Raw genomic sequence first — 26,956 nt, forward strand, 5'->3', positions numbered from 1 at the left:
ATAGTTTAACTTTTATGTTTAAGAATTAAGTTATAGAAAGTCTGTTACTTTCCTAATCAGGGAGGGGATATGGTATAATTTCAAGGCAGTTCAATTTAATATTCATTTAATCCCAAAGCCATTGTGCAATAAGCAAAAATATCAGAAAAGGAAAACAACAAAGTTAACTTATCATAGGAAGAAAAAGACATTAAGATATGGACATATTGGGGTGGCTAGGTGGTGCAGTGGATAAAGCACCAGCCCTGGAGTCAGGAGTACCTGGGTTCAAATCCGGTCTTGGGCAAACCACTTAAGCCCATTTGCCTTGCAAAAACCTAAAAAAAAAGATATGGATAGATATCAGACTTCACATACAGGATTCTTGTTTGAGTGGCCATTGAAGATCCAGATTCCAGGAAAAAACCAAGCATTACCCACATCAGGAATGTTCACTGGCACTCAACAGTTTCCATTTGAGCTGCCTTCACTAAAAGGATCCATTCCATAAAGGGAATGCCCTTGTCAATGGGTTCAGAAGAAAAGGGGAGGGGGGGGGGTCCTACTGTTTCCTACCATAAATGGTTTGCCACCCAAGAAAGTCTTCAGTCCTCAACAAGACCTTCATCAGAGGGTTAAGCTTCACTAAATAAGGGGTGGCTTGTGTCATTCAGGACAACATTCTTTCAAGGCCTCCGGAGTCACAAGGCCCATTTGGATCCTAATGTACCTGGGCCTCAGCGTCCTGCAAACAGATGCCTACCGTGGTTCAGGCTTTTCCCTGTCAGGGACAGCATTCACTGGCTCAGAGCCACCAGAACCGTATGTAGACTATCAACATGATAAAAAAACACGACAACCACCACAAGTTTGGCATAGGTGGAATGCATGTTCAAATACTTCGCATCCTGGTGGTATTTCTTAGACAAATTAGACAGATTGTTGGCTTTGGAATCCAATGCTGAGAGTGTTTCCCCTCACTGTAATACTTCTTCAATTAACTACCATGATTCTCTGTAATTCAGTGTTGATGGAGCCTAGGTTTCTTCGTGTACAGCTGTCAATGTACAGTTTTTTGGTTTTCTGAATGTAGACATCAAATTCAATGAAGGAGTAGGGTCTGGAGACAGTGGGCATCTTCTTTCCATGTTGTTCATCAAATTCAGAGTGCAGATCTTCAAGGTAGACAAATGTCAGCTTTTTAGGGAAAGCAGCTTCACACAAAACCAGGTAACACATTCCCTGTGCAATAATATAATGAAAAGTCATGGTTCCTGCTTCCAATGTATATCTTGTAGGGGACTGTTCATTCAATTTGTGAAAAAGTTGCTTGGCCTGGCTCTGGTACTGTTGAAGGTCCTGGCCGGACTGCTCGTCTTCCTGTATGTAGGCTGCCAGTGGAAGCCCATCTGCCACCCGGGTGATCATCGTCAGCAACACAATTTCCTCCAGTTACAGGGGAGCCAATACCTCCCCCAACAATGGCAGCCTCAATAGTCTTCCCTAGCTCTCTGTTCCAAGACCACTCAACCCCTCCACTCCAGTAGCTTCCTTTGTCTGTATCTCCTCTTCCCTGCTTGAGGTGGCCGGAAGTGCAATGAATTCTTTCTTTTTTTTTCCATTCTATAATTTTGGGTTTTTTATTTATTTTTTCTTTATTTATTAATTTTTATTAAAGATATTATTTCAATTTTACAGTTTTCCCCCCAATCTTACTTCCCAGTTCTAATTCCTTCAATTTCTTTTTTCTTCTCTAATTGCTGAGTCTAACATTTCTAATACGATATTGAATAGTAGTGGTGATAATGGGCACACTTGTTTCACCCCTGTTCTTACTGGAAATGCCTCTAGCCTCTCTCCTTTGAATATAATGCTTGTTGATGGTTTCAGATAAATACTGCTAATTATTTTAAGGAACAGTACATTTATTCCTACACTATCTAGTGTTTTTAATAGGAATGAATGCTATATTTTGTCAAAAGCTTTTTCAGCATCTATTGATATGATCATATGATTTGTGATAGATATGTTGTTGATATAATTGAGTATACTAACAGTTTTCCTAATATTGAACCAACCCTGCATTCCTGGAATAAATCCTACTTGATCACAATGTATTATCCTGGTGATAACTTGTTGTAATTGTTTTGCTAAGATTTTATTTTAAGATTTTTGCATCTATATTCATCAGGGAAATAGGTCTATAATTTTCTTTCTCTGATTTAACTCTTCCTGGTTTAGGTAACAGCACTATATTGGTTTCATAGAATGAGTTAGGCAGAGTTCCATCTTTCCCTATTTTTCCAAAGAGTTTATATAGAATTGGAACCAATTATTCCTTAAATGTTTGGTAGAATTCACTTGTGAATCTATCAGGCCCTGGAGATTTTTTTTTTAGGGAGTTCAGTGATGGCTTGTTGAATTTCTTTTTATGAGATAGGGTTGTTTAGGTATTTAATCTCTTCTTCATTTAACCTGGGCAACTTATATTTTTGTAAATATTCATCCATTTCACTTAGATTATCAAATTTATTAGCATAGAGTTGGGCAAAATAATTTAGAATTATTACTTTAATTTCCTCCTCATTGGTGGTGAGTTCACCTTTTTCATTTATACTAGCAATTTGGTTTTCTTCTTTCTTTTTTTTAATCAAATTGACCAGAGGTTTATCAATTTTATTGCTTTTTTGCATAATACCAACTTTTGGTTTTATTCAATAGTTTTTTTCTTTCGATTTTATTAATTTCTCCTTTAATTTTTAGACTTTCTAATTTGGTATTTAATTGGGGATTTTTGATTTGTTCTTTCTCTATTTTTTTAGTTGCATGTTTAGTTCATTTCCTCTTTCTCCAATTTATTCATGTAAGCATTTAGAGCTATAATATATCCCCTGAGAGTCTCTTTGAATTAATCCCATAGATTCTGGTATGTTGTTTCATTATTATCATTATCTAGGATAAAATGGTTAATTCTTTCTATAATTTGTTTTTTGGTCCACTCATTTTTTAAAATGAGGTTATTCAGTTTCCAATTTGTTCTGGGTCTAAATCTCCTTGGCCCAGTATTGCATATGACTTTTATTGCATTGTGATCTGAGAAAGATGTATTCACTATTTCTGCCTTTCTGCAGTTGATAATTCGGTTTTTATGTCCTAGTACATGGTCAGTTTTTGTATAAGTTCCATGTACTGCAGAGAAAAAGGTATATTCCTTTCTATCCCTGTTCAGTTTCCTCCATAAGTCTACCATATCTAATTTTTCTAACAGTCTATTTACCTCCTTAACTTCTTTCTTGTTTATTTTATGATTCTATTTATCTAGATCTGAGAGTGGGAGGTTGAGGTCTCCCACTGGTAGAGTTTTGCTGTCTATGTCTTCCTGTAGTTCTTTCAGCTTCTCCTTTAAGAATTTGGGTGCTGTCCCACTGGGTGCATATAGTATTGAAATGACTTTATTGTCTATGGTACCTTTAAGGAGGATAAAGTTTCCTTCCTTATCTCTTTTAATGCTATCTATTTTTGCTGCTGCTTTGTCTGAGATAAGGATTGCTACCCCCTGCTTTTTTTTACTTCAGCTGAAGCAAAATATATTTTGCTCCAACCTTTTACCTTTACTCTATATGTATCTCTCTGCTTCAAATGAGTTTCTTGTAAGCAGCATATTGTAGGATTCTGGTTTTTAATCTACTCTACTATTTGCTTACATTTAAGGGAGAGTTCATCCCATTCACATTCAAGGTTATGATTACTAATTCTTTATTGCCCTCTGTGCTATCTTCCCTCTGTTTGTATTTCCCCCCCTTATCCATATTCCCCAGTATGTTGTTTCTGAATACCACCCCCTTCAGTGTGTTTGCCCTCCTATATCACACCCTCCCCTTTCTTTCCCCTTTCCCTTTTTCCCTTTCCCCTTCCCTTCCTTTTGTTATTTCCCCTTTTTCCCCCCACTCCCCTTCCCTTTCTCCATCACCCCCTCCCCTTTTCCCCTTTTAGTACTTGAAAGATTAGGTGTTTTATAAGTTAACTGAGTATGTGTAAGTTGACTTTAAGCCAAGTCTGATGAGAAGAAGATTCAGGTGTTTCTCATCTGCTCCCTTCCTTCCCCTCTATTACCATAGGTTTTTTGTACCTCTTAGTGTAATGAGATTTACCCCATTCAATCCCCTCCCTCCTCCCGTCTCTTTCCTGTCCCCCTTTTTAAGGAGGTAGTGTTTTTTAGATCATTCTGTCTAAGTCATAGAAAATTCTGAGTGTCTGTCCCTTCTAGTTCAGTATATTCTATTGAAAAGAGTCAGAATTCTTGAGAGTTATTAGAGTCTTTCTCCCAAGTGGGGTTAAAGTCAGTTACATCTCTTTAGATAGCAGTCTCATGGATAGGTCATGAATGTCCATCATTTCTGGCTAGGTATATTCTTTCTGTTAGAGTTACAATTCTCAAGATTTATGAGAATCTTTTCCCCCAATGCTGGGATATAGCCAGTTTCAATTTACTGGATAGCAGGGTTTTTTTTCCTTTTACCCACCCCCTTTTAACCTTTTCATGTGTCTCTTGAACCTCCTGTTTGATGTCCAAATTTTCTGTTTAGCTCTGCTCTTTTCATCAGAAATTTTTGGAATTCTTCCATTTCATTAAATGTCCATCTTTTTTTCCCTGGAAGAGAAGGCTCAGCTTTGTGGGAAAGTAGATTCTTAGCTGAAATCCAAGCTCTCTTGCTCTTCAAAATATCTCATTCCAGGCCCTTTGATCCCTTAATGTTGATGCAGCCAGGTCCTGCGTGATCCTTATTGTAACTCCTTGATATTTAAATTGTTTCTTTCTGGCTGCTTGCAGGATTTTCTCTTTTATCTGATAGTTCTGGAGTTTGGCCATAACATTCCTTGGTGTTTTCCTTTTAGGATCTTTTTCTGGTGGGCATCGATGTACTATTTCAATAACTACTTTGCCCTCCAATTCCATGATATCAGGGCAGTTTTCCATCACTAGATCTTGTAATATTAAGTCCAGGCTTTTTTTCTCTTCAATGTTTTCAGGAAGTCCTAAAATTTTCAGGTTGCCCCTCCTCGATATATTCTCGAGGTCAGTGGTTTTGATGATGAGGTATTTTACATTTCTATTTTTTCTATATTTTGATTTTGTTTAACTGATTCTTGCTGTCTCATGGAGTCATTTGTTTCTGTAGACCCCATTCTTTTGGGGGGGGAGGAATTTTCTTCATTAACCTTTTTGCAACTCCTTTTCCAATTGGTCAATTCTACTTTTGAAAGAGCTTTCCATTTGACCAATTGAGGTTTTGAGAGACTTATTTTCCTTTTGCATTTGCCCAATTGAGGATCTGAGAGAATTATTCTCATTTTGTATTTTTCCAATTGATGATATGAGAGATTTATTCTCATTTTGTAATTGTCCAATTGATGATCTGAGAGATTTATTCTCCTTTTGTATTTGTCCAATTGTACTTTCTAAGGTGTTCTTTTCTTGTTGCAAGGTATTGTCTCTCCCAAATTTTCCAGTTGATTTTTAAGCTCCTTCCTTATTTCTTCTTCTTCTTCTTCCATGCTGAAGACCAGATCATATTCTCCTCAGAGGTTCCAGGTCTCTCTGAGTTAGGGCCTTTCCCTTCCAAGAATTTTTCTATGGATTCACCTTTCCACTGACCCTTCTTCATTTTGCTAAGACCTTGAGTTGGGGAGGGGCTGGTTCCCAGGGGCTTGGGATTGCTAAAGGCTTTACTCAGTGAGAGCAGTTTCTCTGGCTGGCCAGAAGGAGGTGTTAGTTGCTTTCTCTGGAGTGTCTGTGACCTTGATTGAGTCCTTCTCCCTTTCCTTGAAGGGAGGAATTGGAGCTATTTAATTCTTTTGCCTTCAATCAGTGGTGCTCTTTACCCTGGCCTGAGGTCATTCCTCAGCTGGGCTGGTTCTTCTGCTCACACACCTGGGCCTGAGGCAGAATTAGTTTACATTTGTTTGTTTGGGAAGAGGTCTGAGCTGTAATGTGACTCTGAGTTCCTCAGACCAGAGTTGCCCAGGGATGGTGTCCACAGCTTTCCTGCACCGGAACTCTCCCCCCAGCCCTGTCTGCAAGCTCCCGGAGGACAGCACCAACACTAGTGCCTCTACTCCCTAGTTGACTCAAGCCCCTGCCATCTAGCCCCACCACTGAAGCAGCAGGGCCTGCTCTCAGACCCTCAGACTCCTGATTCCAATTCAGCTGTTAATCTGGTTGATCGGGGCTGATCCTCCCTCTGAGCCCAGACTCACCCGCCCAAATTTGGCCAGTGCTGCTGCTGGAGACAAATCCTGAGGTAGATGTTCTTTCTCCTGGCTTTTCTTTCTGGGTTTTGTGGGTCGAATTTCTTTTGTTTTGTTTTGTTTTATTTTTTTAGGTTTTTGCATGGCAAACAGGGTTAAGTGGCTTGCCCGAGGCCACACAGCTAGGTAATTATTAAGTGTCTGAGACCAGATTTGAACCCAAGTACTCCTGACTCCAAGGCCTGTGCTTTATCCACTACACCACCTAGCTGCCCCTCGGATTTAAGAGGTTTGTTTCATGTGATAGATGGGGAAGAGGCCAGGAGACTTTAGAACTGTGCCTGTCTTCTCTCTGCCATCTTGGCTGGAAGTCAATGTATTCTTTCAATAACTATTTTGCCCTCTGGTTCCATGATATCAGGGCAATGTTCCATCACTAAATCCTGTAATATTAAGACTAGGCTTTTTTTTCTCTTCAATGTTTTCAGGAAGGCCTATAACTCTCAGGGTGTCCCTCCTCGATCTATTCTCGAGGTCAGTGGTTTTGCTGATGAGGTAGTTTACATTTTCTTCTATTTTTTTCTATTTTTTGGTTTTGTTTAACAGGCTCTTGCTGTCTCATGAAGTCAATAGTTTCCACAGACTATTCATTTTTTTAGAGAAGAGTTTTCTTCATTTAGCTTTTGCAACTCCTTTTTCCAATTGATCAATTCTATTTTTGAAAGAGCTTTCCATTTGACCAATTGAGGTTTTGAGAGAATTATTTTCTTTTTGCATTTGCCCAATCCAAGATCTGAGAGAATTATTCACATTTTGTATTTGTCCAATTGAGGATCTGAGAAAATAATTCTCATTTTGCATTTGTCCAATTATATTTTCCAGTGATTTGTTTTCTTGTTGCAAGGTGTTAATCTTCTCTTGGGTTTGTTTTCCCAAATTTTCCAATTGATTTTTAAACTCCTGACTTATTTCTTCAAGGAAGTCTTTCTGTGCTGGAGACCAGATCATATTTTCCTCAGAGGTTCAAGGTCTCTCTGAGTTATGGTCTTTTCCTTCCAAGAATTTTTCTATGGACCCTCCTTTCTGCTGGCCTTTCTTCATTTTACTAAGACTTTGAGTTGGGGAGGGGCTGGTTCACAAAGGTTTGGTTTGGGGATCCCTAGAGGCTTTACTCACTGAGTGCAATATCTCCAGCTGGCCAGTAGGGGGTGCTAAAGTATTTGCTCACTGAGTGTAATGTCTCCAGCTGGCCAGTAGGGGGTGCTGGTTGCTTTCTCGGGAGTGTCTGTGACCTTGATTGAGGCCCTCTCCCTTGGCCTGGAGGGAGTGATTGAAGCTGTTAAATACTTTTGTCTTTGGTCAGTGGTGGGCTATCTACCCTGAGGTGACGTGATTGCTCTCCCTATTGTCAGCTGAAGTGGTTCTGCTGCTGGGCCTTAGCCTGGGGCAGAGGTAGTCTACAATTGTGTTTGTTCTGGGAAGAGGCCTCAGCTGAAATGGAGAAATGGGCTCTGAGTTCCTCCTGACCAGAGGAGCCCAAGGATGATGTGTGCAGCTCTCCCACTTGGAACTCTACCCCCCCCCCCCCAGCCCTGCCGACTCCTAAGAGTCAACACCAACACCAATGCCTCTGCTCCCTAGTTGACCCAGGCCCTCGAGGTCAACTAGGCTCTAGCCCAGCTGCTGATCAAACAGGTCAGGTTCTCTGGCCCTCAGGCTCCTGGGCTCCAGCCCCTCTGCTAATCAGGCTAATCTGGGGCTAATCCAGGCTCCCAGGCTCACTGGTCCATGCTCCAGGCAGAGTCCACCCTCTGCACCCAGACTCACCCATGATTGTGGAAGACAAATCCTAAGGTAGATGTTCTTTCTCCTGGCTTTTCTTTCTGGGTTTTGTTGATTGGATTTCTGTTAAGAGGTTTGTTTCATATCATATATGGGGGAAGGAAGACCAGAAGATTTTAGAACTGTGGCTGTCTTCTCTCCACCATCTTGGCTGGAAATTTGATTCTTGTCTTTTGCTATCAAAGAAGACCAAAATGGCATCACTGTGTTTGAGACAAATTTCAGCAAGTCTGACTGTGGCTGATCAGACCAATATGAGCTCAGAATACTCTACCACGTTGGGCACAAACAATCCATGTGAACAGCTTGGATGGGTACTCTAAACTTATGTATGTCATGTTTCTTTCTAGATGTTTCAATTCTACCTTCCTCATAGAGAGCAGAACCCTCAGTGATGAGGGCATGCCATGTTGGGCAATCCTGTGCCAGTGTCTCCCATGCTGTACAATCAATTCTAAAGTTCCCTAGTGAGACCTTCAAGGTGTCTTGACATTACTTCTTCTTACCCCTTTGAGAGCACTTGCCCTTCATAAGTTCTCCATAAAATAATTTTTTTCGCATTCTAACATTTCCAGCCCATCTTAGTTGCATTCTCTAGTAATATTGGAATGTTTGGCAGTTTAGCTCAAGACCCTCAGAGTCTGGTAACTTCTCCTGGCAGATAATCTTCAGAATCTTCTTAAGACAATTTAAATGGAAGCAATTCAGTTTCCTGATATCATGCTGATAGACTGTCCAGGTTTTAAGGTCAGCACAATGGCTCTGGAGATCTTTAGTTTGGTAGTCAGTCTAATACCTCTTCTCTCCCACACTTTCTTTTGGAGCCCCCCAAATACTGAGATAGCTCTGAGAAAGTGTATGTCAGATTCACTGTCGATGTGTACCTCCTTGGAAAGGACACTGCCAAGGTAAGTGCATTTGTCCCTATTGCTCAAAAGTTCTCCATTTGCTGTAATTAATAGTTCCACATATGGTTAGTGTGGTGCTGGCTGATGGAACACCTGTGCTTTCTTGGTGTTAATTGTTAAACCAAAATTAACATAAGCAGCAGAGAATCAATTCATACTTTGTTGCATCTCAGCTTCAGATGCTGCATTGAGAGCACAATCATCTGCAAACAGAGGATCATGTACCAACACTCCCTCCACTTTGGTCTTGGCTTATAGCCTTTATAAGTTGAAGAATTTGTCATCAGTGTGGCAGCTGACCTTGGGACCACATTCATCCTCAGTGATGACATTTGATAATATGACTGAAACATCATGCTAAAACGTATAGGAGCAAGGACACATCCTTGTTTCACTCCATTGATGAACAGGAATTCTCGAGAGCATCATCCACTATCCAGAACCCAGACATGCATGCTATCATGAAACTTACATACAATACTGATGAACTTCTCTGGGCAACCAATTTTTGACATAATTTTCTATAACCCTCACAACTGATAGTATCTAAGGCCTTGGTTAGGTCCACAAATGTTGTATACAAACCTCTGTTTTGTTCCTGGCATTTTTTCCTGGAGTTGTCAAGCAGAAAACACTGTTCCTTGATCTTTCCTGAAGCCACACTGACTCTCAGGGAGGTGACCATCTTCTAGGTGATGAAGTTAAAGAAAAATTTTATGAAGACCTGGAGACCCTTATCATCAATGCTCCAAAAGAGCATAAGCTTATAATTCTGGGTAACTTTGATGCTAGAGTAGGCTCATTACCAGACATGGCAGCAAATCCTTGGGAAGAATGGAGTTGGAAGCAGCAACAGCAATGGTCACCTACTACTGAAGACTTTCACATCACATGATCTTCTCATCACAAAAATTGTCTTTCATTTACCTAAACTCAATGTAACTTCCTGGATGCACATTGGCATCTATTAGTCTATGTGATTGTAAGGAGAAGAGACAGAGACAGAATGTGAGAATCACATGGTTCTTAGTGCTGGACTGATCATAGACTTATCCTCTCTAAACTAAATATTCACATTAAACCAAAGTGGTGGTCCCAAGGCAAAATGACTACTAGAAGAATTAATGTCAAGAGATTAGAATGCCTCTCTGAGTGGGAACAGTTTGTTGCTAAATTGGAGGGAAAACTGAGCCAACCCACAGTTGGCAACAGTTAAGCAGAAAAAGAGTTTTCAGAGATCTGATGTACAGTACTGCATCATCTAGGCCAGAACACTCACAAACACCAAGACTAGTTTGATGAAGATGATGGAGAAATACAGAAGCTGCTAAATTAAAAACATGAACTCCACAGGGTTTACCAGCAGAATAATTCATCTATTTCTAAGGCCACATTTAATTCCATAAAAAATAAAGGACAAGTGAAGCTTAGAGAGATGCAGGACTCTTGGCTCAGTGAGAAGGCAGATGAAACCAATTTTATGCTGACAATAACAAACAAAAATGCCTTTATAATGCCCTGAAGGTTACTTATGGACCAAAGGCATATGGAGCATCTCAATTACTCAGTGCTGTTGGATCCATATCAGTTAATGAGAGGGACATGATCCTAGACAGATGGGCTGAACACTTCCATTGTGTTTTTAACAGACCATCATCAATTGATGCAGAAGCCATTGACCATTTACCTCAAGTTGAAATCAATCAGTCCCTAGCTGAAGCTCCAACTGAAGAAGAGGTTTTGAATGTCAGTAGTGGTATTTCAAAGTGGCAAAGCACCTGGTGCTAATTCTCTTACAATTGAGATCTACAAGGTGGGGGTCCGTTGCTCATCCAAAAATGACTAAAATTTTCCAGGTTATATGGTATAAAGAAGTTATTCCCCCTAGAATTCAAGGATGCTTTAATTATCCAGCTCTAAAAGAGGTAAAGGGAATAGATTGTCCTGGGGTGTCTAGGTGGTGCAGTGGATAGAGCACTGGCCCTGGAGTCAGGAGTATCTGGTCTCAGATATGTAATAATTATCTAGATGTGTGGCCTTGGGCAAGCAACTTAAACCCATTGCCTTGCAAAAACTTAAAAAAAAGGAAAAAAAGAATAGATTGTCCTGTGACAAGGAATATTTCTTTTTTAGTCATTGCTGATAAGATTCTTGCCCCAATAGGCTGTGGAGTGCAAAAAGTTTTAATTTGTTTTGAAGTTAGCACCCTCTCTTCTTCCCAATCTTCAGTGCTATACCTTGAAATGGAGAAAAATGAGTTTAGACATTGTTCTCCCAGAGTAACTTGTGACTTTCTGTAGAACAGTCATAATTGGAGGAAAAGCATGAAAATCTGATCCAAGAGGAGGAAATTGAAAGACCCAAATCTGGAGTCCTATTCTAATAGCTATCAGTAAATCAGTCAGTCAATCATAAAACATTTATTGGTGCTTAATATGTGCCAAACAATGTTCTAAACACTGGGTATACAAATGCAAGCAAAAAATGAAATACAATTCTCACCCTTCGAGAGCTTACATTCCAATGGTGGAAGACAAAATATAAAAGGAAGTTAGAAGAGGGGAAGGAGAAAGTATCCATGAAGAGGCATGGTGGCAATCAGAATGCAGAGAGCAAAGAGGAAATGAAAGATGACTGGCCTGGGCCTTTCCACAAAATAGAGGTTCCTTAAAGAACTCACCAATAAGAAGAGTACACAGGAGCAGAGCAATGTTCCAAAAAGGGCAGGCTGCAGACTCTGAGGGAATTTCTATGGTGATACAAAATGTTCCAATAAAGCCAAATGATAGACTAATGATTCCAGGACTAATAGATATACCATTGCTACCCCTTTCCTCTTTTCTTCCTCTGAAAAATTACCAAAAGAATGCAGATAACTAGGCAAATGCCCTGAGTGTCCCCCAAGTGACCTAACCTGGAAAAAGTTCTTGGACTGCTTCACAGAATCATCCATTTTCACTTAAGTTATTCCTTGTTGAGCTTTGCTTTTTTTTTTGAAATTTGTTTTAAGTTTGCCATTTGCAACACTAGAAACAGATCCCTAGAGGACCTTAGAAAAGACCAAAGAGGCCAGGCATGTAACCCTTTACCTGAAGACCTAGTCAGAAGAAAAATGTACAGAGGAGCAGCAACAGAGGAATAACAGATGTTTGGGAGACAAAAAGAAAGGCCATGAAAGGCAAGGAAGTGTGATATTGAAATTATGACAATTTTGGATTGTAGAGGAGGAATTTCCCAAGTCAAAAAAATTTCGTCTTTTTTCCCCCAAGGTTAAATATGGTCCGAATTCAATTATATAATCTATACAGTACAAATAACTGAAAAACATAGAAATATATGTGTATATAAGCATAGGAATATATGTTTAGAACATAATACATTTATAAATTGGATTCTACTTGCATTCAACATTATATATTGGGTTCTACTTGTATTCAACAGTTACAAATTGGGTTCTACTTGTACTCAGTCCATAACTTTAGAGTAACTCCTACTATGGAAATGATCCTAGATGTCACCAAATACAAGTTTTCTTAGTCTACTTGAACATTCTTCCAGTATACTCTAGTTCATTCAATGGATTCAATGGTGGGTTTTGAAATTAAGTTAAAATTTTTATTAGTAAAATTCTATGAAAGGCAATTTTCAAATCAGTAGTCACATAGGAAAATGCCTTCAAATCACTCAAGCTTAGAGAAATGCAAACTAAAACAATTCTGAGGAGGAGCATCTCAATTCATACCCATCAGATTGACATAGTTGACAAAAAAGAATAATGACATTGTTGTTTGACATTGTAGGAAAACAGAAAAACTGTTATATTGTTCTTGGAGATATAAATTGGTTCAGCCATTCTGGAATGCCTGTTGGAACTATGACCAAAATTTTACCAAACTATACATACCATGTTACCCAATACTACTACTACTACTACTACTACTACTACTAGGCATATATACTCCAAAGAGAGCAAAGAAAGAGGGAAAGGACCCATATATAAATATAAAACTTTATGTGTATATATGTATATATATATATATATATGAATAATTGTGGCAGCTATTTTGCAGTTGCAAAGAAATAGAAAGAAGAAAGGCTACCTATCAATTAAAATATAGTTGAATGTAATTATATAGTATTGTGCTAAAAGAAATGATGAAAAAGAATGGTTCCAGTAAAATATGGGAAGAATTGTATGAACTGATGCAGAATGAATTGAGTAGCATCAAGAGAGGAAAAAAAATATTCAAAGACAGAGAACTTTGAAATTTTGAAAATTCTGCTCAATTAAGTAATCATTCACAATTCCAGAGAATCAATGATGAAGTATGTTGCATATCTCCTTACAGGTGATGGATTCATGTTGCAGAATGAGACATACTTTTTTATATTTTTGCATCATTGTTCATTACAGTATTTGTTCCAGAATTTTGTCTGTTTTGACTGCTCCTGGTTTAGGTATCATCACCATATTGGTGTCATAAAAGGAATTTGGCAGAACTCCTATTTTTTAAAATAGTTTATATAGAATTGGAATTAATTGTTCCTTAAATGTTTGGTAGAATTTATTTGTAAATCCATCTAGGCCTGGAGTTTTTTTGTTAGGGAGTTTATTGATGGTTTCTTCACTTTCTTTTTCTGAAAAGGGATTAAGTATTTTTTCCTCTTCTGGTTATCTGGGTAGTTTATATTTTTGAAAATATTCATCCATTTCACCTAGATTGTCAAATTTATTGGCATGCAGTTGGGCAAAATAGCTCTGAATTATCATTTTAATTTCCTAGTCATTGATGGTGAGTACCGCCTTTTCATTGTTGATTTTCATCTTTCTTTTAAATCAGATTAACTAAACATCTATTTATATTATTGGATTTTTTTTCACAAAATCAACTCAGTTTCATTTATTAGTTCAATGATTTTCTTACTTTCAATTGTTTAATGTCTCCTTTGATTTTCACAATTTCTAATTTGTTATTTAATTAGGGATTTTTAATTCATTCTTTTTCTAGCTATTTTGAGTTGCATGCCCAATTCATTGATCTCTTCTTTCTCTATTTTATTCATATAAGCATTGAAATATTCCCTAAATCTGCTTTGAGTACATCCCATAAATTTTAGTATGATGTCTCATTGTTGTCATTGTCTTGGATGAAGTTCTTTATAATTTTTATGATTTGTTGTTTGATCCACTCAATCTTTAAAATTAGGTTATTTAGTTTCCAATTTGATTTTTTTATTTATCTATTTTTTTAGATTTTTCAAGGCAATTGGGTTACATGTCTTGCCCAAGGCCACATGGTTAGGTAATTATTAGGTGTGTGAGGTCAGATTTGAACTCAGGTACTCCTGACTCCAAGGCTGGTGCTCTATTCACTGCACCACTCAGTTTTTTGTTTATCTTTCCATGATTCTTTATTACATGCAATTTTTGAATCATGATCTTAAAAGCATTCATTTAATATTTTTGCATTAGTATGTGAGATTTATGTCCTAGCACATGATAAATTTTTGTATTAGGTGCCAGGTACTGCAGACAATTCTCAAGAGTTACAAGTATTATCTTCCCTTGTAGGGACATATACAGTTTAATGTGATTGACTAGCATTTCCTCCTTTTCCATTTACCTTTTAACACACTTCTTGAATCTTGTATTTAAATATTGAATTTTCTGTTCAAAAATTTTTTGGAAGTCCACTATTTCATTGAGAATCTATCTATTCCCATGAAAGAATAAGCTGAATTTTATAGGGTATTTAATTCTTTGTTGTAATCCAAGTTCTTTTGTCCTCTGGATTATCATATTCTGGTCCCTCCAATCCTTTAATGTTGAAGCTGAAAAATCCTTGTAATTCTGATTATCGTTTCTTGTTATTTAAATTGCTTCTTTTTGTCTACTTGCAGTATGTTCTCCTTGAGCTGAGAATTCTAGAATTTGGCTGTAATATTCTTGGAGTTTTTATTCTGTTTTGGAGGGGGAGTTGCAAGGCAATGGGATTAAGTGACTTGAGAAGTTCACACAGCTAATCAAGTATTAAGTGCCTGAGACCAGATTTGAACTCAGGTCCTACTGACTCCAGGGCTGGTGCTGTATCTACTCTCCCACCTAGTTGCCTCTGGAGTTTTTATTCTGGAGTCTCTTTCTGGAGGTGACTGGTAGATTCTTTCAAAGATTTTTTTTCTTCTTGTTCTAGGACAGGGCTGTCCAAAATATGGCCCATAGGTCACATGCTTCCCACAGTCTGATTTTATGTGGTAAAACCCAGTTTTAATTTTCACAAGTGAAAAAAATAAACTAATTTGTATGAACTGCATATTAGATTTTTAATTACATCACTAATAAAAAATCTTGTTGATATGATTTTTCTTTGGTATTTTGAGCAGTATTATGGATGGAACATATCATATGGAATTTTTATTCTCTGTGGGATGTGTTCTCTCTGTGCAATACAGACTAGTCAGTATGCATCTATCTTTATACGGTTGTGCTGTCACTTTGCTGTTTTGACTTTGCTTTCTGTCGTGTTGATAACATGTGTTCCCCACTTTTTTAAGAAGCTAAAAATGCCATGACTTTTTCTTAGCATTTACTAAATCTAAGATAAGACTACAAATTAACTATTATATAAGTGTACTGCATTTTTTATTCTGGGTGCGGCCCTCAAAAATTATTTTATTTTAATGTGACCCTAAGATAACATAAGATTGGACAACCCTGTTCTAGGATATTAGGATAAATTCCAAAAAGAATTTTTCTAGACTCTTTTTTTTAAATTGAGGCTTTCAGGTAGACCAATAATTCATAAATTATCTCTTCTGGATCTATTTTTCCAACTAGTTTGGTTTTCCCTAAAAGGCATTTACATCATCTTCTATTTTTTAAGACTTTTGGTTTTGTTTGATATAATCTTGATGTCTCATAGAGTCATTGGTTTCCATATGTCCAATTCTGATTTTTAAGATTATTTTCTTCAGTTAGCTTTTGTGTTTCCTTTTCCAGTTGACCAATTTTAGTTATAAATGAGTTGTTTTCATTTTCCAATTGGTCAATTTAATTTTTTATGAGTTACATTGGTTTTCCAGTTGGTCATTTTTACTTGGAGTTGATTACTTTAGTCAATTTTTCACAATTTCCCACATGGTTATAATTTCTTTTTTTTTTTTCATTTTTCTTTTACTTTTCCTCTTTGGTTTTAAAAATTCTTTTTTGAGGGCGGCTAGGTGGCACAGTGGATAGACCACCAGCCCCGGAGTCAAGAGTACCTGTGTTCGGATCTGGCCTCAGGCACTTAACAATTACTTAGCCATGTGGCCTTGGGCAAGCCACTTAACCCCATCTGCCTTGCAAAAAAAACCTAAAAATAAATTCTTTTTGAGTTCTTCCATGAGGTTTTAGATTTCAGATCAATTCATAAACTCCTTTGAGGCTTCATATGTATGTAATGTGTCACTACCTTCTTATGAGATGGCATTTTTATCATTCCTCTCTGAATAGCTTTCTATGGTTAGTGCTCTATGTCTAGTTTTGGTTTTTTGTTCATTTTGATAATTGAGCTTTGATCCTGGGGTTCAGGGAGTATAGTCTCAAGTTTTTTGTAGTTGGGTCAAGAACTGATCCCTAGCTTATTGCTTGCTAAGGTCATGCCTGTGCAGCCCAGGTGTTAGCTAAACAGAGATTTGTTCTTTCCTCTATGCCCAGGCATTGCCTCTTCAGAAGTTTGTTCCCAACCATGGCCATAGTGTTCCCAGGGCTCAGACTTTGTCTGGGGTTGGGACCCTCCCTGCTGGCCTGCTATCAAGCTGGTTTGCTGAGTTGGGACCTGAGCTGCTTTGTGGCTAACAGGCTACCAATGGCTTCCCCACTCTCCCACCTATGGTAGGATATATTTCCCCTTTACCTCAAGAACCAGACCTTCACTGAAGATCCTTTACAGTATCTTGAATTGAGAACTTATTTTGTTTGGTTTTCTTTTTGGTGGGATCTATAACTTTAAGGTCTGTATAGAGGCTTCATTTTAAGTTGTTTCAGGAAAAGTTCTGGGAGTTTCCTAGCTTCACACACCATCTTGGCCCTGCCCCAGAAGTCAAGTCATATATTTTTGGACATGGACAATGTAAGAATATGTATGCTTAACTATGCATATTGTAAAAAAGAGTTTTATTCTTCTTTATATCCCCAATGGGAAAAATTGGGGGGGGAAATAAATTTATGCTAATTGAACACTTAAATTAAAGAGGTGTTCAAATAGAATATTGATATTTTCATGTGCCTAAATTTTACTATAAAGAATATATAAGAAAGAATGTTTACTTTCTTATACATAATTATTAGTTCACAATTGTGCTTTATAATTTGATAGTTGAAATTTTATAGACGAGTATAATTGATGAGATTCCATGTTGTGTTCCCCAATTCTTTTTTTTTAGGTTTTTGCAAGGCAAATAGGGTTAAGTGACTTGCTAAAGGCCACCCAGCTAGGTAATTATTAAGTATCTGAGGCCAGATTTGAACTCAGGTACTCCTGACTCCAGGGCCGGTGCTCTATCCACTGCACCACCTAGTCACTGCATGTTCCCCAATTCTTATTGGGCATCTAGGTATTTGTTTTGTTTTGTTTTTAGTTTTTTTGCAAGACAATGGGGTTAAGTGACTTGCCTAAAGTCATACAGCTAGGTAATTATTAAGTGTCTGAGGTCATATTTGAACTCAGGTCTTCCTGACTCCAGGGCTGGTGCTCTATCCACTGTGCCACCTAGCTGCCCCTGGCTTCTAGCTATTTGAACTATGTAACCCCATCCAGACATGATTTACCAGCTAGTAGCAGCTATCTAAATCACAGGCATAATGTCTAGTAAAAGATAAATAGATTGCAAGCAGTTAGCTTTGTAAACCCTAATCTATGAATTGGTATCAAAAATCACTTAGAACATAGTAATTGCCTCCCATAATGACATCTTTACAATTTAGAGAAGTAACCCCAAAAGCTGAAAAAGAACTTAAAAAAAAAGCATTATAGGTACACAAACCACGAATATATCAAAAAAATTCTGAAAATTATTGGTGCCATTCATTTTTAGCAAATTCAATGTATAAAAGTCTGGTATTATATATAACAAGTAAGACTTTTCATAAAGGAATCCTTTGTAAAAGGACTCTACTTTGTAAAATGCTCATCATACATTTTCTTTAGTCAGTTCCTGAAGTCAGTTCCTTAGAGGTCATTCAGTTCAATTTTCTGTTTCAAATAAATCAAAATGTAAATTTGATTCATATAGCTATCAGAGACATATCTATTGCATACAATAAGGTGCACCTATTTTTTTATTTTGACATTTTATAATAAAAGATGAACAACTAACCTCCACTTTCAAAGGGCAGAATGAGAAGAAATTAACTTACATCACAGAAGAGAGGGTCATTTGGGGTATAAGGAAAAACATGAAGTCAAATAGAGTAATTACAAAATGGAACATTTTAACAAGGGAAATTGGGAAAACATTTAAATTGTACATTATCACTTCAATATTATAAAATAATCTTTGATTTCATCTGTGTAGGTTCTCTTGGCATGGATATAAATTCTGTTCCCTCAAGATTTTAGTATATGCTTCATGAGTTGTAACTAAAAATTCACTTTCTATTGCCAACCTTTTGTCAATGAACCAGATTGGTCGGCTCTGTCAGAGTTCTTGATCTACTGACATATCTTTTAAAGGCTTACCCTTGAATAACAATGAGAAGAAAATTGGTAAAGTTACACATCACAAAGTATAGCATATATCTATTGATTTATAATGGTGGAAGTGAAATTGCTTATAATCAGCAGAGGAAGGATTAGTTCTTTGTTGCCCCATTATTTCTATATTTCAAGATGTATCTCTAATTTTCTTACAGCATTGAAGAGATGAACAAGACCTAAGAGAATATCTAACCCAAACCCCTTACTTTACAGATAAGGAAACTGATGAACATATATGTCAAGTGACTTTTCCAAGATCACAATTTTTTTTTAATGTAGGGACCTATACAAAGACCTCTATGGTCCACTTCTGATCATTGATCTTTCATGATATTATTAACCATTATCTCCATGCTTTGACTTCATTCCTCTTTGTTAAACTTTTCCTTTTGAGTTATTCTTAATTGATGAAGAATAATTTACATATATGCGAGAGAGAGAGAGAGAGAGAGAGAGAGAGTGTGTGTGTGTGTGTGTGTGTGTGTGTGTGTGTGTGTGTGTGTGTGTGATTTCAGGGTTTACAAAATGCTTTCCTCATAATAGGCCCAGGAGATAAACAGAACAATTACTATTATCCAAAGAATTAGACAGGGATAGGGACTGGATCTGTGATTTCAATGGTTTAAAGAACTCCCTGGTAAAGAAGCTGATCATATTCTTTATATTTTAAAGCCTAATATTAAGCATTCTTGGTTGCCTTTTGTGTGTCATAGTTCACACTGGCAATTAGGTGAACCTATGAACCTCTTCTCAGAATAATGATGTCATCAACTCCTTAGTAGTTTTATCATCTTTGAGTTACTAAGATTAGAAGCACCATACCTTTTGATCCAGCAATATCACTACTGGGTCTATACCCTGAAGAGATTATGATAAAGGGTAAAAACATCACTTGTACAAAAATATTCATAGTGGCCCTGTTTGTGGTGGCAAAGAATTGGAAATCAAGTAAATGTCCTTCAACTGGGGAATGGCTTAGCAGACTGTGGTATATGTATGTCATGGAATGCTATTGTTCTATTCGAAATCAGGAGGGATAGGAATTCAGGGAAGCCTGGATGAATTTACATGAACTGATGCTGAGTGAGATGAGCAGAACCAGAAAAACATTGTACACCCTAACAGCAACATGGGGGCAATGATTAACCTTGATGGACTTGCTCATTCCATCAGTGCAACAATCAGGGACAATTTGGGGGTTATCTGTGATGGAGAATATTATCTGCATCCAGAGAAAGAACTGTGGAGTTTGAACAAAGACCAAGGACTATTACCTTTAATTTAGAAAAAAAAAATACGTATTGTCTGATCTTACTATCTCTTATACTTTATGTTTCTTCCTTAAGGATATGATTTCTCTCTCATGACATTCATTGGATCAATGTATACCATGAAAACAATGTAAAGACTGGCAAATTGCCTTCTGCAGGAGGTGGGGAAGGGAAGTAAGATTAGGGGGAAAATTGTAAAATTCAAAATAAATAAAAATCTTAAAAAAAGATTAGAAGCACCCTAGGTAGGAGACCTAGTGTTCTAGATAATTCTAAGGTGCCTCAAAAAATGGTTTAAATAATTGAAGGTAATGCTTAATTTCAATTAGAGGCTAGTGAAAATAGAGCTTTAAATTTTCTCATGCAACACCCTTTGAAATTCATCCATGTACCCCAGGATAAAAACGTACCCATTTTACAGATTAATTTCCCAGGGACACACTACAATGAATTTAAGTCTTCCTGACCAGTTGTCCTGTTACTACAGTACACTGTATCTCTCCATAACAATAACTCACAAGAATTATTTTCCTTATTTAGTGATTAGGATCATGAACAAATATACACATATTAGAACTAGAATTTGAATCCAATCTCCTGACTACAGATACCATTTTTAATCACACTACACTAACTTTATATCAATTGACTGTTGTATACTATCTGAAATTCAACACCTTAACTTCTTCCTTTTGTTAGTTTTGCTACTGTGGTCAGCCAATCATCAGTCCTTAGTAGTTCTATCATTTTTAGGTTACTAAGATTTGAAGCACCTAGGTAAGAGTTCTGGTGTTCTAGATAATACAAATGTTCCTCAAAAATGTTTAATGACAATATTAATAACACTTGATGAGAGTTATGAGGTACAGCAGGTGTAAATTATGAATTTTACCATATGAAAGGATAATTTTTAGAAGTTGGAAGAGTTGTGTGGGAAAATATTCTCACCGCTGGTGAAAAATCACGTTTTCACAGGGTTTGCAAACAGGGAAATATTTGTGGTTTTGTCTCATATGTTTTGCTTTTTTTGGCAAAAGCAAAAGGCAGTTTTCTTTGCAATGAAAACGGCCTTTCGTTTTCGCCAATGCTTCACATCCATTTTTGCCAAGCAAAAAGCTGTTTTCCCAGGAGAAAACAGCTCAAGCTGAAAGAAAAGAGAAGCACAATTTGTAAAATTTCCCCTCTTGAAAACACAAATTGTTCCATACAACCTAAATGCCATCCAAGTGGCATTTATATATAGGGGAGGTACTGGAAGATAGTCAATTAACATTTATGTCAATGGATATTAACCAAGTTCATTTGAAAAGTCAAAGGATCAGAAGTCATATAGGTGAAGGCTATTGAATTGTGTTCAGAATTGTGGCTAATGCTCTCATCTTAATAATAATTCACATTTATATATAGTGCTTTACCATTTTAAAATATTTTGCTGATGTTATCTTGATAATAATCCTGTTAAAATAATCCTATATGGTAATTAGTATAAATAATATTATCCCCAGTTTGCAGATAAGGAAACTCAGGTCCACAGTAAATTTTGAAACTGGTGTTTAAATCTATCTTCTAAGTTCACTGCTCTTGCTACTACCCCTTATGGTAATCCAATTGCACTTAGGCTGACCCTTTCAGATTCTTTATATGGTCCATCAATATTTCAGGACACACTTCATTCACTTTGTGTCCTTTTATTAAAATATCATCAAAGCTATGAAGTATGCTGATGAGACTTGTTTTCAGAAATTTCCTTGGAATAATAATGTCTTCAATCCAAATTCCCCACTGGCCCCTAGAGTATAAGAGAAGAAGCCAAAGATGAAAATGACAGATTTGGAGGTTTGGAACTGATGACAAGGGAAAATCTGCCTAACAATTAAAATTATCCATGGGTGGAGAAACCAAGAACTGAACTCTCCTAACATTCACCTCCAAAAAACTTTAAAATAAAGCCTCAAATCAAATTTTGGAGTGGTAGAGCCAAAAAAGAAGTTGGGGTGAGATATTTTTTCAGCCTAAGAAAATATGATAGATAAATAGAAGTATGTGACAACAGGATGAAAGCCTGTCCAGAACTTACAGGGAGGGTGGCATCAACAATAGATGCTACTTTAGACACTCTCAGCCCAGAGATTGTAAGGAGATGGAACAACTGTTCAGAAAAATATTACAAGAGATTCTTTGCTGGCACTGGGTAAAACTGTTGCTAATTGGCAACTGTAATGCCCATATGAAATTCTGTGTTGCAGATTCAGGGCAGAAAGGAGCACTGATGGTTGCTCACAAGGGAGCAGGGGCCCAGAACACAGTTCCAAAGCAAAGAGAAATACTAGCATTTATGGTTGCATGATAGCAAGAGACCTTCTTGGGTAAAGAATAGAAAGCAGACCAGGAGAGCAGTGACCATACCTATCACAGGATCACACCACCTGGAGGCACCAAACATGCAGACTCAAAACTAACTTTGAAAAAAAAGCAACACAAAAAAGTCTCAAAGTTGGCACAGTGCCTCACAATCCCAAAGTGAGCTGAGCTCAACTTTAACATAAAGTTCAAATTCAAGAAACAGGCTAGAAAAATTGAGTAAACAAAAAAATTAATTGACCATAAAAAAGATACTATGGTGGTAATGTAGACCAAGGCAAAAAACTAAAAGAAAAATTTTAATTGTTCCCAAACCCAACAAAACCTCATGGAAGAAATAAAGAAATGAGTTGTAATGTAAACAAAATGGTAAAAAGAAATGTGAGCAATATAAAGAAATTGTGAAAAGAAAATTAACAGCTTGGAAAAAAAGTATAAAAATACTGAAGAAAATAATACCTTAAAAAACAGAAATGACTAAATGTCAAAAGAGTCACAAAAATCTACTGAAGAGAAGAGTTCTTTAAAAAGCAGAATTGGTCAATGGAAAAAGAGGTAAAAATCACACTAAATAAAATCATTCCTTTAAAATTAAAATTGATCAAATAACAATAAAATGAAGTCAGAAGAAAATGAAAACTAGAAGAAAATGCTATTGATATCATAATCACAATTAACCTGGAAAACAAATTAATAAATGATAATTTGAGAATTATTGAATTATGATCACACAAGATTTAGAACCTATACCATTAAAGAGGTAGGAGGTTTGGAATATGATATCCTGGAAGGCAAAGAAGCTAGGATTACACCCAAGAAAAATCCATCCAGAAAAACTGAGTATAATTCTTCATGGGGAAAATGGATATTCAAAGAATTAGAGAACTTTCAAGCATTCCTGATGAAAAGACCAGAAATGAATAGAAAATTTGATATTTGAATGGAAAACTCAAAAGAAGCACAAAATACTAAACATGCAAGAGTAATAATAAGGGGTTTGATAAAATTAACTACTTATATTTCTATATGATAAGATGATATATGTAACTCCTAAGAACTGTGTCATTGTTAGAGCAATTTAAAGGATTTGCCTAGTCAGAGAACACAAGATTGAGTTGATTATGTTGCAATGATCTCCAAAAAATTTAAGGAGTTAAAAAAATGCACTGGGAAAAGGGAGAAGAGATTGGTAGAATAGAGACAATTATTGCATATTAAAGAGGCATACGAAGAACAACTTTTAAAATGGAGGGGGAAATGTGGGAAGAGGGGTTACAGTCAATTCTTGTACTTCACTCTCATTGGAATTTTTTGAAAGATTGAAGAATATATGTACATACCTATATACACATATGCATACATACACAAACACTCAGTTGTTCAGAAATAATTATCCACAAGTAGAATCAGTTGCCTCAAGGACAATTGACTTCGTTATCCCTGGAATCTATTGGGTAGAGTTTTAATTTGAAAAAAAAATAAATTTGAATAGTTTTCTAATGTAATGTAAATATCCAGAAAATATAGCAATTATTTCTACATAATATTGCATAAATACTTCCAACTGAACAAACCATAATTTATCTTTTCCACTAAACTTACTTTTCTTTCAAGCTCTCTTACTTCCACTGAGTACATTGCTATCCTTTCAATCATTCAGGTTCATAACCTCAGTGTCTTCCTCAATTTCTCCTTTTCTTTTCCTTCTTCCCCATATCCAACCTTTTTTTCCAAGTCTTGCCAAGTCTATATCTACAATATCTCTCACACTTTCCCATTTTTCCACTCACATATATCTACCACTCTAGGTCAGGCAGAAATTTCCTTTTATAATCCCCTTTCCCATTTGCTTGTTGAAATGATTTTCCTAATATCACAAATATTCTTGTCCATGTTACTTATATATTCAAAACCTTCAGTAGTTCTTTCTTTCTTTCTTCTAAAATAAAATATAAACTCCTTGACTTAGAATTAGAATTTAAAGCCTTTCATGATATGGTTCCAACCTATATTTTTAGGCTTATTATAATTTCTCCTCCTCTTGCTGTCTGCTTTCCAGTCAAACAAGCTGATTTTGTTTAGTTTTTTTTACTGTTCCCCAAACTAAGCCTTCCACTTCCCAAATTCAGGACCTTTATACAGATGGCCCTGTATGCCTAGGATTAATTACTTGCCTTGATTCTTAGAATTCTTAGCTTTCTTCTAGACAACTCAGTTATCACATCTTTAGAGAAACTTTACTGATCCCTGTAGTTGTAAATGTTTCTCTCTCCTCAAGAGAATTTACTTATTTGTGTAAATCAGGAGCAGTAAACATCCAGTCTGCAACTCAGTTATATAAAGCCTATGAAATCATTTGGTCTGATACTGCCATGGTAACCACAGGCAGGATTTGAAATTCAATAAATCTAGGTGCTTTTTAAGGGGTGAATTAATTAAATATTAGACCAGATATAGCAGATGAATGATGTTTTAAATATCTAGATGACCGTTGACAGAAAAATATACCCCCACCTTTGGTGTTAATGAATAAATTTCACTATTAGAATATAAGCTCCTGGAGGTTTGGTGCTATTTTTCATTATGTCTTTCTTGCCCATAGCAGGTTCTAATGGATAATTATTTAATCAATGTGATTTAATACATAACTGAAAAGGCAGAACTAAAGCAACTTTTTGTTTAATACAATATTTAATAAATTATACTTAAAAGATTGGTTCTTGGTAATGAGAACAGTAATCAGATTATTAAGTAATCTTTAGGTTCATGATTTTTTTTTTAGTTTTTTTTTGCAAGGCATTGGGGTAAGTGACTTGCCCAAGGCCACACAGCTAGGTAATTATTAAGTGTCTGAGACCAGATTTGAACTCAGGTACTCCTGACTCCAGGGCCAGTGCTCTATCCACTGTGCCACCTAGCCACCCCCAGGTTCATGATTTTTAACTAAGATTTTCCACTCTAAAATTTCATGGTTTTTTTCAATTGATATGGTCCTTTCCTATTCAAACTTTCTTTTTTGCTTCATGATTCCCTATTTAAATTATATTCACAAAGAATGGATGAAAAGTAATCATTTCCCTGCTTCCAATCTAGAAACCTATATGTAAACTAGTCTCAGTTTTTTACAGATAAAATGCACTCATAACTGTTTAGCTAGAATGTTAACCCCTTTCACTATCATGCCTCCACATTCTATCTATCTTCCTTAGTGTCAAGGTTTATCCCACCTACTCCCTAAAACTTTGTGATCTCTCTCTCTCTCTCCCTCCCTCCCTCCCCACTCTCTCTCCCTTCCTCTCACCCCTCTCTCTTTCCTTCTTTCTCTCCTCTTTGTTCCTATACAAAATTTAGTACTTTAATATGTACTCCCTTTTTTGGTTCTTCTTTTACTTCTGATTCTTCAAACTATTTCTTTGTCTTTCTTGTCTAAAAGTATACTGAGCACAAAGTAGGGACTTAATAAAAGTTTGCTATTGATCAGCTGATCTAATCCATTGGAGTATTCCATCAGTTTACACACACAGTAAATAGCAAAAACAGGATCCAGACCTAGAACCATTGACTTCAAATCCATCACTCCATCAATTCTATAACATGGGTTCTACTATACCATAAATCTTTTTGATTTTACATAGTTCATATTTATAATAATATTTTCAAAATCTATCTTAGAAGGTTTGTGAAGAAAACATTCAAGCATTATATAAATAGAAAGATATTGTTGGTGGAGGTGATGAAGGTGGTGGTGGTGGTGGTGGTGGTCATGTTTGTGGCAGTAGTACTTAGTAATCTGAACCTTCAGAGAACAATAAGATTTACACAAGACACACAATGACATGTTTTATTTCAAGCATCTTTTCCTGAGGCATGGTATTTACAAAGAATGAGTTTCAAAGAGCCAACATTAGACTCTGATCCACTGTAGTAAATATCAAGTTCTCTATTCTTGTCCCTGTCACTCTGCTTCTAGTCATAGTAGGATCCAGTACCTTGGACAGTTCTGTCCCACTAGCTCTTCACATATGCCCCACCAGTTCTTATATTGACTTTGTGGGAGTTTTTATTAAGTTAGCCTGAGGAAAGCAACATGATTAAGAAAGAGGGGATTGGTTGCAAATGCAGGAAGATGACTGGAAACATAGCAACAATACTCAATTAGTACATTAGTGCACTTAAGAAATCCCCAGGGGTACTGCTTGGAAGACTTTGGCTTCCTGTCTAATTTTACATCACTGGAGGCTATAGACTCCCCAGAGTCTAGATCAGTTAGATGATTGCAGGACATCTGGGGTATGTCTGCAGATACAGAGCCATTCTGATATTGGCAAGGAAAGTGAAGATTGGGTCCAGATCAAACGCATGTGGCTATAAAGTTTGTAAGCTGGTTGCCCTCTAGCATGCTCGGCGAGGGTACCTTCAGTTCAGCAAGGGCATTATCAGTGTCTGTCACACTTTCCTCTCCAAAGCGAATGTTAAGAAGCTGACATTTATCAAAATGAACAAACACCTGCTGCCAGTGAATCGTGCCCTGAATAAGGACGCAGCTAAGAGGATCCAAACAGTTTGTGACAAGGACCAGAGGATCTTGATAGTGAGTGTGTTCAGACAT

The 26,956-nt window shown here is 36.8% G+C and overlaps 1 pseudogene; it reads right to left on the minus strand.

The window, feature by feature from the left end:
• Nucleotides 1-784: 784 nt before the first annotated feature.
• Nucleotides 785-26,956, minus strand: LOC141511961 (vesicle-trafficking protein SEC22b pseudogene; annotated as a pseudogene).

Source organism: Macrotis lagotis, chromosome 2, assembly GCF_037893015.1.
Source record: "Macrotis lagotis isolate mMagLag1 chromosome 2, bilby.v1.9.chrom.fasta, whole genome shotgun sequence".
Taxonomy (NCBI): Eukaryota; Metazoa; Chordata; class Mammalia; order Peramelemorphia; family Peramelidae; genus Macrotis; species Macrotis lagotis.